General features: G+C 35.3%; 1 protein-coding gene across 1 annotated transcript in view; it reads left to right on the top strand.

Annotated features, from left to right (window-relative positions):
• LOC126967545 (acetylcholine receptor subunit alpha-like 1) overlaps nt 1-15,139 on the top strand; it is a 268,273-nt gene that overhangs the window by 186,856 nt on the left and 66,278 nt on the right. The gene's annotated exons all lie outside the window — the stretch shown is intronic.

Below are 15,139 nucleotides of genomic sequence, written 5' to 3'. Positions count from 1 at the left end.
CCGTTCATTAAAAAGGGTCGCCCTCAGAAAGAGGTCGTTAAAACTTTACGCACTGGGATCATGCTTGCAGGATACTAATTAATGTAAATAATTTTAGGATTAGCAAACACCCGTGGACACGGTACGAGGTTTTGGTATTAAATCAACAAACTTACTCGCTAAAACAATATTGTTATTTTCATCCATTTCTTATAAAAATATTGATTTTTTACATGCAAAATAACCCGATACATTCATGACAATATTATGTATGTACGTACATAGGCACATAAGTGAATTTGCTAGAAACTGTCATAACTATAATCGGCTAACGGCCGTTTTCAATAACCTATCTGTCCTTAGTTTAACTTACGGATACATTTCTGTCACCGTTTAGTGACGAGATCTTGTGTATCCATAGTTACGTCCAATATAGTTAAGGCCGTTCCCAATATTCAGTCTATCTCTACTTGAGATAAAAATCGTTGACGTTTATGTCCCAATAAACTTATCGGCGCTAACTCACCTTATCCGTACACGCTGTCTGTCAATGGGACGACGTATAGCTTACCAGCGATCGTAGTTTTTATGGAAATTGCAATTCACGCGTCCCAATATAAGGCGATAAGAATGACTTATCGGGTATATTGGGACAGCATCAAATTATTGACAGCTAATTACTGCTGACAGTAGAAGGTAGTAATGGTAATATCTCTATCTGTAGATAGTATATTGTAAACGGCCGTTATAGTCCAATGCTATCTGTCAATAGGTCATTGAAATGTAAGTGAGCGTAAAAGGATAGATATATCTACCTCTAGTAAGTTAAACTAAGAATAGACAGGTTATTGAAAACGGCCGTAAGTCGAGTTACTAAATATTTTGTGGGGCAATGTATATACATTAACATATAGGTACATTTTCTGGTATATTGTATTGTTCTAAAGCAGATGCTTCTAGAACAAGATAAAATTGTAATATAATATAATAATAATAATACTTATTATACAGAATTTAAGAGAATTGTTATAAACGTTTGTATGGTGAAAGGTACATACATAATATATAATATAAATTAATTTCTTAATGATACCACAGATTCAGAATAGAGCGACCGCCCTCAGGCTATTAAATTGCAAGTTTTATTATAATTTAATTAAATTCATTGTAATAAACCATCCTATTTTTATGAGATATAAAAGAAGCCCGCAGAGTAACCCCCAAAACTATTATTTATAAATGATATGATAAACAAGGACAGTAGTTGAGTTCTAAAAAGTTTTACCAATGTATTATTCTGCATGGTATGGTTGCAGCAGTTACATATAATTAATTATGGTTAATTTTAATATGCACTGCGTTTTAATCGTGTTTAATTTCAATGTGTAACACTCGCGTTTATCAAAGTAAATACTATGATAAACAAGACTACGCAAATCATGCCACTGTTGCGACAATGTAAAAATAATTAAAACTATTATGAAAACAACAATCTATTGTATTGACAGTGTAACTTGCAAAATAAATATATTAATCATGAACTCCCATTTGGTGAATTAAAATAGTGGAGCTGTGTGCGAGAAAGGTTTGGTTGCTCTATTACTAGATCACCAGTGAAAGGCTCCTTTGCACATGATGCCGGCTAGATCGCACAATCGACGCAACGGCGCTTATTTCTGCCGTGAAGCAGTAAAATTACTGGGCAAATGAGACTTAACATCTTATGTCTCAAGGTGACGAGCGGAGTTGATTTGCCACTCACAATTTTTAGGTTTGTCAAGAATCCTGAGCGGCATCGCATTGTTATGGGTAGGGCGTTTCAATTACTATCAGGTGAACGTCCTGCTCGTCTCGTCCCTTGCTGTCATAAAAATAAACTAGATATCCTGTTGGTTACTCTCCGAAAATTAAATTTAAGGGTATCCCTCAGACTAAACCGGGCAAAGACGGGTCTCTAACTATGAGATAATAAACATTTTAGCGCCTGTCCTTTAAAAATACATTTCATGAATTGATATTCTTGTATTCGAGAAATTTCTAGAGTAACTGTGAAAACATTTTTCTGTTAGCAAAGTGCATACATTACTATTCAACGATATCTCGAAAGACGTCTTTCAATGATCCAATACTTTTAAATTGGTTCTTTTTAACATAAATAGGATTAAGTTATTTATTTGATACAAGGGAATTTTATATTAAAAGAGTTTGAATGTATTTTTAAAATGTAAAACTAGTGGGAGGCTCCTTTGCACAGGAAGCCGGCTAGATTATGGGTACCACATCGGCGCCTATTTCTGCCCTGAAGCAGTAATGTGTAAGCATTACTGTGTTTCGGTCTGAAGGGCGCCGTAGCTAGTGAAATTACTGGGCAAAGGAGGCTTAACATCTTATGTCTCAAGGTGACGAGCGCAATTGTAGTGCCGCTCAGAATTTTTGGGTTTTTTGAGAATCCTGAGCGGCACTGCATTGTAATGGGTATGGCGTATCAATTACCATCAGCTGAACGTCCTGCTTGTCTCGTCCCTTATTATCATTAAAAAAAAATAATCTTATGTTCTTCTGGTTTGCTTAAAACCCTTATTGCTTCAAAATATCCAATGTCTTCTTTGTTACGGAGTAGGAGAATATTGAGTATGAACGTGATGATACGATGATGCCAGGTAAAAGGGGGCCGGAAGACCTTAGAGAGTCCAAAGTCAAAATAGCAAAAAAATATCAACATTTTAAAAGGCATAAACGACATTTATTTTCTCAAAAATAATTCCTTTAGAAATCCTTTTGATGTCATGTCTAACAGCACTACTGCTTCGAAAACAATTAAATAATAAACAATGATTTTGACGTTCAATAAGTGATTTTGAATTCAATTTTGAATAAAAATATTTGAATTCGAATTTGAAATGGCGCTCTCAGGAAGAAAATTTTAAAATTTTACTCTATTTGGAAGGTAAACAGTATATTAAAACTATGCGTAATACCACTAGTAACTATATAAATAAAAGAAAACCATTTACATGTCTACGCATATGTTGATGATGATGATGTTCATCAACCTCTAATAAAAAGCCTATACCAGAAGAAGAAGACATGATGGTAATTGATGACCGTTGCCCCAACTTTATTGAAGCACCATAGGAATTTTCTAGAAACTGTCATCATAACCATAATGTTAACACCAGGATCATACATAAACTTATAATGCCTATTACTCGGCTAGGTCAAGGTAGTTAGTCTTTTGTGGAGCGTTGTATATTCTTTTACAACAAGATCCCGGATAATGTTCAACGCAAATGTATTACGAAATTCAAAAGAATTGTTAAAAACTTTAGTGTGGTAAAGGCTACTATAACATTAAATACTTTCTTAATGATACCACTGATTGGAAATAGAGCGATAGCATAGGCTATTAAATAATAAATTATATTGTACGATTTTGCATTGTAACCATATGTAGCTGAGTTTGTTGCGCCCGTTCTTCTCAGATCTGAGGCATTCCTTTTGGTGGTAGTTTTTGAATTTCAATAAGAAATTTTAATCCTATTTTGAATAAAAAAAATTGAATTTGAATTGGTTGTGGACCCAACTTCAAAATAAATAGCCCTTTGAGGAATATGTGAAGGAATAACCATCAAATACATCGTAAGTCTACATAATCTTAAAGCTACAAAAATCAAATTTCTCAGTCGAATAATAAAAATATAGGGCCACTAAAGCAATAGTACTTAATAACTTCAAAAGAAGTAAGAAAACATTACTTTGAACGATCAATAACAGTAACAATATTCAAAATACACCCTTCCTCTCGTTATTTGCTTACATAACAAGGCAGTGTTACCACATTGTACAGAATTGTTAATACGTGCTGCAAATATCGTATGAACTAAATTATCTTTAATATCATACATGGGATGCAGCTGTTCCAGTAAAACTGTGTATTTTAATTTAAGAAAACCTATTTCCATGTAGGACACTCCAATTCCTCGTGTCCGACGTATCTCTTACACAAATTCAAATATTTATAATACAAAAGCAATCCCCTGCGGGGAATTCTTAAGCTTTGTCTGAATGTTTACATAACTTATGCAAGTATGCTATTAATATTGAATATCTTAACAGTCTGCAGTCTCAGTGGAATGGCGTTAGCGCGCAATGCATTGATGTATTCATTAACCACACTAGCTTCAATGTTTAGTCTATAAATGCATCTTGTAAACAATAAATATTATATTATTATAATGTAACCTAATATTTGTATCAGTTTTCAATATAATTTAGTACCTATATCATGGTGATTCGTCTATTTTATTGATATAAAAGTAACTTAGGGAAAGGCTATATGACTTATTGTTAGACATTCTTAGACTATGCCTGGTTTATCCACGTGGTTACTTTTCAGCCCAGAATAAGGTAAAAGATATAGGAAACCGCGCAAAAGCATCATGAAGTAATTTATATAACATTTTTAAAATGGATCAACTTTTTGAAATCTAGTTTTAGTAGTATTCAGAATAAGTCTACCTATGTAAATTTGAACTGTAAATGTTAATAAAAAAAGAAGGACTCCGCGCCGTGATGTGAAGCACCTGTATGCTAGTGTGTGTGCGGTTACGGGGGATATTTTCTCTCTTAAATAACCATATATGGCCACAAATACTTTTATAGTATTTTTTTACGCTTTTTCAGAACGCAAGACGGCATTTTCAAAATTATTTATTGCGTCGTAAACTGATCTGTCACAGACGATGGCAAATCTCATAATGGCGGCCGATCGGCTTGTATTAGCGTAAGTGTGTGCCTGGGGCTATGTATTTACTCGTTTACCGGCTTAATATGGTGCTTCACTGTTATGTAAGGTGACACGGAGTCCTTCTTTTTTTACTCGTCCGTCGGGTCAGCATGCGTTCGCGGCATTTAAGTTGGTAGTATGCTCTGTATGAAGGCCAGAGTGGCTGGTTAAAGTTATTCAAAACCCAATTATTAGGCGAAGCTGCTTCAAAAATCTATGTCGGAATATCATTATCGTATACCAGTACATAATATCAAAACTAACTAAAATCGGTTAAGAATGATATCGTAGAATTCAAAATTTAATATAGTTATGTTCTTTCATCTTTGATAGCTTACAAAGAAAACGCTATTTCTAGGAATCTCCGCTTACAATTTCCACGTGTAACTTATCGATAAGAAGTGTAAATGAGAGCTTTGTTTTAAAGATAACATAGGTTATCTGGATATTATCTTATATCTTCTTATATATATAATTCTCGTGTCCCGGTGTTTGTTACCAAACTCCTCCGAAACGGCTAAACTGGACTGTTTGAAATTTTCTGTGCATATCGGTTATGTCTGAGGATCGGCCAACATCTATTTTTCTTATCCCTAAATATTAAGGATGACTCTCAAATATGTTTTTTTATTTTTTTGACAACATTTTTAATTTTTATTTTATTATGATTCAGCATTAAAAATACATACAACTTCAAATTTTCACCCGTCTAGGATCAACAATTATTTGTGTATCGTGATTTTTATATTATTCTGTTTCAACCACAGATCCGTAAGAGGGTTGCAAGATGGCAATCGAATATAATGATTATTGTAGTACGATATATTTGATAGGTCTGAGAATCGTTCGTCATCTATTTTGTATACCCCAAGTATTTTAATTATTGAATTTTTTTATTACTTTATATGGCAATACAACATTTTCTGGGTCAGCTAGTATACCTACTTATAAATTATTCGTGCTATAAACATTATAACTTAACGATAAATACGCTGAAACGAAAGACATGTGATAGATGAATGGCAAAAAAATATGCAAAATAGAACTAACAGTAACTTCATACTTATGTTAGTTTAAGGGGCATGTAGGGTATTCAAAGAACTTCATATCTCGATGAAGTGTAATTTTCAACCTTTTATTAAAATAAATTACAATAAATTTAATCACCAAAGCATACAAGATATTTTTATCAACAATACGTCAATAGAATGGTTGGCTCAGTTGGAAAGAGCGCTGGCACGAAACGCAAGAGCTCGCAGGTTCGAATCCCGCATCGTTCAAAATTTTGTTTTCAGTTGTATTTGTATAATTAATCCCAGAAGTGAGGGCTATCACTTTAAAAACATAACAAATTGCTTAGATTTACAAGAGCGATATCTCAAGTCAACTTCCTAATACGAGGGCGGCACTGAAAATTTCGGGAATCAAGGAAGTGACACAACATTACTGTTTAAAAATGTATTTATTGCTTTTCGAAGTATTCTCCGCGAAATTTGACACATTTTTCCATACGATGGAACTAATAATTGATGCAACTATTCCATTCGGAAGTTGGGGTCTCCAAAATGGCCGTTTTGCAGGCGTCCACAGCTTCTTCAGGTGATGAAAATCTCTGACCACGCAATTTATTCTTTATTTTAAGGACAGTATAGAAATCATTAGGGCTTAGGTCGAGGCTGTGCGGTGGATTGTCTAATAATTCTATGTTTTCTTGCTCTAAAAACTCTTTTGTTTTGTGCGCGGTGTGAGAACTCGCATTGTCATAATGGAGGATGAAGCGGCGGTTGCAGCTCTCTTTACGGAGTTCAGAATCGACCTGTGGCAAACAAATGCTAGCATACCATTCTGCATTAACCGTTCTTTCTCCCTCAAGAGGAATAGTCGCAACATGACCAGTTTTGGAGACAAACGTGGCCACCATTTTTTGCAACACTCCGTGAACGAACAATTTTTGTTGGCTTTAACTCATTTTCGAACACCTAAACTCGTGACTGGTTTTTTGTTTCGGGTTCGTACACGTATATTATCCAGGATTCGTCACCTGATACGATGTTGTATATAGCATTTGAGGATCCTGCGTGGAATCTTTCGAGAGTTCTGACGCACCCAGTAACGCGAGCCGCTTTTTGCTCTTCACAGAGCAAATGCGGTATCCATCGGGAAAACAACTTTTTTACATCTAATCGTTCATGCAAGATTATTTGTATTTGACTCATGCCAATGTCTAAAGTTGCCTGAATTTCGCGGTATATCACATGTCGATCTTCCTCAATCTGCTTACGCACAGCATCAATGTTTTCTTTGGTGACTGCAGTTTTTGGACGAGCTTGACGTTGAAATTCAGCAAACCAGCGATAAATTGTGGTTTTGGATGGGGCTTCATCACCAAATGCAGAAATCATCCGGTCAACACACTATTTTTTGTTAAACCACTTCGAAAATCATAATAAATTATTGCTCTAGAATTTTCTCGAGTCAATTCCATTTTCTCATCGACTAAACAAGTTTGACAAGACCGAGAATCTTTAATTTATATGACAGGAACAGTGGAAATATTCCATTCCCGATACTTTTAGTGCAGCCTATGTATGCAAATATTGGGGTTTAGCAGGTAATTGTAAAGTGGATCATTAAAATTATAAAGAAATTCATCAAAACATATTCAGTTATATTTTATCGTATCAAAAATAATCGTAGCTTAAAGTTTATACAAGTGCCAACATGCTAAAATTTCGGAGGTTAATACAGTTGAAAGATATATTATACTTATAAATAACATCGACCTAAATACATATTCTAAGACGCTTTTAAAGGATTATAACAAATTCATGCTGTCCGTACGGTATTTCGCGAAAATGCATACATGCATTGTGGATATTCCCCAAGCGATTTCTCACTTTACCGTAACCTGCATAACGGTTATATTAGCTTCAAGTTTTCAAGTTTCGACTATGTTAACAGGTAAATCGATCCAAGTTAGTGCTTTGGGATTGTTCACATGGAATTCGTTGGAGTTTGTTCAAGTTAGGTTTTGTTAATTGATGTACGCTTGGGTGTTTTATAAATTCTGATTGAAATTGATTTCAATCAGAATTTCACAGTTATTCTGAGTAGCTTATCATGCTTGATCATTTGATTGAATTATTGTTTTTATAGCTTGTTATGTGGCCATAGCTTTTCACGTGTTATCTACACTACGCAAGTTTCTGAACGAAATAATAATTGTTCTTGCTTATCAACATCTGCTTGAGATCTAATTCGACATCGTTAATAATCTTAGAGATATTCGGATTTTTAGATTATAACGTTTGTAAAAGTTTTACTGCATATATTATTTATGTTATGACTTTATTTTCTTGCCGTGACATATGCCTCGTTTATCTGTCTTGCCTTTCTCGCTTCTTCATTCACTAAATATCCGATACATATTTATGATAATTTATGACTTGACATAAGTCTGACCATGCTTTTAAGATACTAAAAATGTCATGAACCTTTCGTTATTTTTTTCTGAATAATAACTACTTTATTTTGTAAAATCATTTTTATTCATTTTATTAATAGTAATTCATGTAGACATTTTTTCTCATTAGATTATTTGTTTTTAATTTTTACAAAATACTATACAAGCTTCTGGTCTTCTCAGTTTTAACAAAACTAACAATTTTTTTAACAAAATACCCAAAGCTTAATTCAACGATTTCTAGCAAAGTCCTCCACATCAACCGCAAAAGGATGTTTCGGTAACGATTAGGCCAAGTCATTAAACGACATCGCTTCTGCATTTGTCTCAGTCAATTTACCACCGAAAAGGGATTTAGGGTCGGGAAATAGAAGCCGGGATTGATGATAGGATTCCCGAACTACCTGACGCGAAAGATCTTAAGCGACGATCATGTAATATTCATCTTTAATTCAATCTGCTTAAAATACGCTGCAAATTTTTGGTAATTAATCTTATGTTGCTTAGTGAGGAGATGTAATTAAGAGAGAATTTATTCTCTACCACTGAAGTAGGCGTTACTTTGCGGAACTCCATGATTATCCAAATGTTTTTTAAGTTTTCCGCCAATCCTTGTTCATAAAATAATTCGATACGTATTTCGCATTACACGAGGCATCCTCAGGACATGTTGACTCGCAAAACTCTGGCACGAGACTGAGTTGATTGGAGTCTCATAAAGTTTCGTAAAGAAAACTCAAAAACATGTGGATAAATATTTAAAAGCTTATAAGGAAGAAAATAAATCGAATCCAAAGTGTTTTCTTTGTTTTGGTTGGCTACCAACAGAGTTAAGGGCGGTTTTCAATGAACTCTAGAAAACCATAATCAACCTAAGTGTGGAATGAACATCTAAAGTCTAAAAGACCGTTGAAGCTTGTATGATTCAGCAAGGACTGGACTGGACTCAGTATGGGCTGCGGTGATGACACACCGGGTGACCATACGGGTCGTTTGACTTAATCTTCCATAAAAAGGACATAATATTATGTTTTGCACATTTTATGGGATCATGTAATAAAGGTATGGACATTGTACAACAAATGACTTATCAACTCAATCGAAGAGTAGGCAGAATAAGTTAATGTATGTTACTGGTATCAAAATTATATTATTTGGACCAACATAGGATCGTAATGTATTAGTAAGGAGGTAACTTAAAACCTACTGTTAGCACAAGATTTCTTAAAACCTAAACTTATACCTAATCTAAGCTAAGCATACATATATTATGCATTATTAAGAATAACATAAAGTACGCAAAAAGGTTGCGATGAATAACTAAAACAAATTTTTTGAATGATTTTCTAGTGAAATAAATTTATAATTGACTTTTATTATACTATAAAGCGTATGCACGGAGTATATTGCCAAACATTTCTGTAGCACTCCCCAAGTCTAGTAAACCAATCAACGAGCTATTATTGAACAACACAACTCAATGTTTCATTGTGTCTCACGAGGCTATCCACTGTTGGACATGTGTCTAATATGGCGTTCATAATGAAACAGCTTTGAAGTTTGACTGCACGTCCCTACATAAGTATAAATATATATACATATATATAATACCCATAGCTGTAGAAGACGTGTTTTTCATACACACTCCGTCTTAAATTAGATCTTAAAATTTAATGGTTTTGTTTTTGTTATGTTAAAATATAATAAATATATGTGACGACCTGTATAGCCGAGTGATTAGCAACCCTACCTACTGAGCTACCAGAGGTCCCGGGTTTGAAATCCGTTAGGTGCAAACATTTATATGATAAATATGGATGTTTGTTCCCTAGTCATGGATGTTCATATGTATGTTTAAGTAAATATATCGTTGTCTCGCAACCCATAGCACAGGCTATGCCTAATTTGGGGCAAGATAATTTGTGTAAAAGTGTGTCAATATTATTATTATTTTAATATGTTTGAAATATGTTTCGACTCATTCTTGGACTGTGCATGGAAAAAATATGTTTTTAGAGATACTTTTTGTAAAAAAACAGATGTTTCATATAAAAATTATTGATATAAGATACTTATGTAGTCAGAGTTTGCAATTATTTACATCAACGAAATAAAGAATTGTGTCCCGAACTGTAATTCCATCGAAAGTCGAAGGGGATTTCAATCAAGAAGATGGATGATAGTTTAATCTTGATCTGTGCGGAAGGGACAGATATGAGAGCCTCGGAAATGTGTTCACAATACGCAGATATGTAAACGAGTCGGTAGAAGAAGTAATCTCGAATCTCAATACATTAGAAGTCTTATTAGTTTCGGATATATGTAAGTTTTTTCGCTAGTATAATTCTAGCGTTTGATGCTTATTTGTGTGGTGTGAATCTCACTGTGAGAAAAAGTGACGAAACGAATAAACCATTCACATGCATATGATATGCCATTGCAATATATTGCAGCACAGCATTCTTGGAAAACTCGAATTTTCTGAAATTATTATTTTCTTTGATGAACGCGAGTGTTACACATTTAAATGAAACAGGAAAGGATTTGAACGCGTGTAACTGTAACTGTGTTTTTACATATGGTTTTTGCCTAAAAGTTACATATTTATTATTATTTTAGTTAACCCGACGTTTCAAGACCTCAAGGTCTCAGTTTCAGGGGACTGCGTTTAAATCCTTTAAAAGTGTTTATTTTTTGAAATTTTTATACAAAATACCAAATCTCATTAGCCCCGTAATTTCACAAGCTACAGTGCCTTTTATGCCTTAATACAATAATGCTTTTACATTTCTGCTTAACGACGAAAAAGGCGCCCCTGTGCTACCATCCTAGCTGATGTCTTTTACAAATAAGGCTCCCTCTGTTAACAGTGTATTGGGAATTGATACACTTTTGTGAAATAAATTTATTAAATTTTTTGTGTTGCTATCTATAATAATAATGCTATATATTAGGTTAAAGCGATAAGTTAATTTTACGCTTGAGGTTTCTGAGATTTATTGACGACCATGACAAATACTAATTCTACTCCTATTAACCGCAGGCCCCCTGAAAATGTGCGACTGAACAGGTCACGAAACAACGAGTTATATAAATAAGTTTAAAAAAATGTAACTTTTACAAAAATGCCTTATGTAGAAACACAGATACAATTACACGCGTTTTAATCCTTAAAAAAGTATTTTATTTAAAAAAACATATTATAAGATAAAAAAAAAATATTGAATTAGGCGTTACTTAGCGGAAATCCATAATTATACAAATTATTTAAGTTTTCTTTAGTGTTAATTCCGTTGTTCAGTCTCGTGCCAGATTTTGGCGAGACAACACGTCCTGAGGATGCCTCGTGTAGTGGCGAAACACGTGTCGAATTGTTTTAAAAACAAATATTGGCGGAATTAACACTAAAGAAAACTTAAATAATTTGTATAATTATGGATTTCCGCAAAGTAACGCCTAATTCAATAAATTTTATTAAATCGGCAGGTATAGCTGAACAGGCGAAATTATACATCAAGTTGACCAAGCTTCAGCGTCTGGCAGCCCAAAGAATATTATAAGATGTTTTTTTTTACATTTAGTACAATCAGTATTACATCTTTGTGCCGTTTGGTGTCGAGACACTTGGCCCATGGGGCCCAGAGGCGCGGAGAATGTTCAAAGTACTATCTTCGAGCCTCAATAAGGCTATTGGAAACCCAAGCGCTGGCAGCTATTTCGGTCAACGGGTCAGCCTAGCTATGCAACGCGGTAATTCTGCCAGTATTCTTGGTACTCTTCCCCGTAATGATAGTTTAAGTTTCACGTAATTATAGTTATAAGTTTTGTTTTGTTAAAATAAATTTAGTAGGCTATTCTAATTTCTAAATCAAAATTAAATTTCTAAAGGATGATTATAATAAGAAATCTCAGTGGAACGTCTCGATATTCCGTCTTAAGCTGGCTTTATATCCGTTCTGCAATGCTAATTAGGAAATCAGACAATGCTCTACGTAGAGCTCGGTAAAGTATCACTGAAAATTAGCATTATCGCATAAGTTCTATTTTAATATGCAGTAGGATAATGTTTGACAATAGGAATAAATGTTTAAAATTGTTCTGACCCAAATATCTTTGGCAATATTTTAAATAGTAACCAAAATTCAAAATTCAACATTTTTCGAAAAGTAGAACAGAAAGTTAATGACGGTGACGTGAAAGGTGCTGCATCTATACTTTTTTCAAATGATATCCTGGCACCCGACTCAAATGAAACACTTTTGGCTTTACAATGTAAACACCCATCACCAGATGCTAATTGTGTTATTCCGGAACCATCTTTTTCCGATAATCATATACGGGCTAATGATGGTGATATACTAAAAGCAATAATGTCCTTTAAGACTGGTTCTGCCGGCGGCCCCGATGGACTGACACCCCAGCATCTTAAAGATCTGGTATGTCCTTCCACAGGGGAAGTTAATACCGAAATTACCGAAATTTTATATGGTGCGAATATATGTGCTCTTAAGAAAAAAGATGGTGGTATTCGTCCTATAGCCGTGGGCTGCACATTTCGACGCCTTGTTTCTAAAATTTGTTGTAAACATATTTCTCCTTTCCTATCAACTAAATTCATTCCAACTCAGTTGGGTTTCGGCTGCAAAAGTGGTTGCGAAGCTGCAGTCCACGCTGCGCGAACTTTTTTGGAGAGGAACTCTGGTGATGTCTTTTTAAAATTAGATGTGAAAAATGCTTTTAACTCTGTTGATAGGGGAGCTCTGCTGAGAGAAGTTAAAAATTCAATTCCTTCAATCTATCATTATATTTGGCAATGTTATAGTAAACCATCCAAATTATTATTCAAAAATCATAATATTTGGTCTTCTGTTGGCTGTCAGCAAGGCGACCCTCTTGGTCCAGCAATATTTAGCCTTGCCATTCATTCCGCCATAACAAAACTAAAATCAAATTTAATGTTTCGTACTTGGATGATGGTACTTTGGGTGGTGAAGTGGACTCTGTTTTAGATGATTTGAAAGTTGTAATAGAAAGTTTTAGCTCAATCGGCCTTGAGTTAAATTTTTCGAAATGCGAGCTTTTTATCGGCGAAAATTTCCAAATTTCAGACCGGGTTGATATTACCAATAAATTTAATGTTTTGGCCCCCAATATTAAAGTTTTGGATAAGAATTCACTTGACCTTCTTGGAGCGCCATTATTTCCTGTTTCAATTCCAACGATCTTAAACGATCACATTAAAAAATTTAATAACGTTTCGGACAGATTATTGAAAATTAATTCTCATATGGCCTTAACTATTATTCGGTCTTGTTTATTTGTTCCAAAATTTACGTACCTCTTAAGGTCTAGCCCGTTATGGAAATTTCCAAATTTGCTTGATGTGATGGATATTTCACTTAAAAATATTTTAGAAAGCGTTTTGAATTGCGCGTTTACAGATCGTGCATGGTCTCAAGCCTCTTTACCGATACGGTTTGGTGGTTTGGGTACTCGCAAAGTTTCGGGCGTTGCCTTACCAGCATTTCTATCTTCAGTTCATAGTGCGCAGCCTTTGGTTACTAGAATTGTAAATCATGTACCAGGTAACTCAGAGATTGTGTATTTGAACGAAGCTAACAATGCTTGGTTAAATATTGCAAACATTCAAAATTTTCCAGACGATTTAAAGTGTCAAAAAGCATGGGACGCACTTCTTTATAAGTCAGCCTTTGATGATCTTTTGATCTCATCTACTGACATAACAGAGCGTGCTCGTCTTTTGGCCGTGACACAAAATGAGTCGGGCTTTTGGTTACAAGCCTTGCCTTCTGCGCCGATTGGAACGCTACTTGACAATATGACATTGTCAATATGCGTATCACTCCGGCTAGGTATAAAACTGAATGAACCACATCAATGTAGATGTGGCGTTCAGGTAGATGCTCTTGGACGCCACGGGTTATCCCGCCTAAAATCGGCAGGCCGTATCAGTCGTCACGCCAGCATTAATGAAGTCATCCGCAGGGCATTTGCCGCTCTTAATATACCAGCTGTTTTAGAGCCAAATGGTATTGCCCGCCGCGATGGCAAGCGTCCTGATGGAATGACGCTGGTGGCTTGGGCACGGGGAAGGGCGCTGGTGTGGGACGCTACTTGCGTCGACACTCTGGCTCCTTCTCATGTCCAAGTTACGTCAGTTGGTGCTGGGGCTGCTGCTTCGACTGCCGAAGACAGCAAGCGTCGCAAATATGTTGGTCTCAGTGAGTCATACATCTTTGTGCCGTTTGGTGTCGAGACACTTGGCCCGTGGGGTCCAGAGGCACGGAGAATGTTCAAAATACTATCTTCGCGCCTCAATAAGGCTACTGGAAACCCAAGCGCTGGCAGCTATTTCGGTCAACGGATCAGCCTTGCTATCCAACGCGGTAATGCTGCCAGTATTCTTGGTACGCTTCCACGTAATGATAGTTTTAATTTTATGTAGTCGTAGTATTGAAAATATAGTTATAAGATTTGTCTTATACTTGATTGCTTAACTTTTAATAATATTCAATGTTTCAATATTTTATTCATTTTCCACGCTCATATTCTTTTTTTATGAAAATAAGGGGACGAGACAATGCAGTGCCGCTCAGGATTCTTGATAAACCCAGAAATTCTAAGCGGCACTACCATTGCGCTCGTCACCTTAAGACGTAAGATATTAAGTCTCATTTGCCCAGTAATTTCACTAGCTACGGCGCCCTCCAGACCGAAACACAGTAAAGCTTACATGACTGCTTCACGGCAGAAATGGGCGCCGTTGTGGTACCCATAATCTAGCCGGCATCCTGTGCAAAGGAGTGTCCCACTTGTAGATTGGTTTCTAAAACTCAAATTGTTATATTGTACATAATATTTGGTATTTTTAAGAGCTAATCTGCGGGTAA

Source organism: Leptidea sinapis, chromosome 13 (assembly GCF_905404315.1).
Source record: "Leptidea sinapis chromosome 13, ilLepSina1.1, whole genome shotgun sequence".
Taxonomy (NCBI): domain Eukaryota; kingdom Metazoa; phylum Arthropoda; class Insecta; order Lepidoptera; family Pieridae; genus Leptidea; species Leptidea sinapis.
This window is presented reverse-complemented; position numbering and strand designations above follow the sequence as displayed.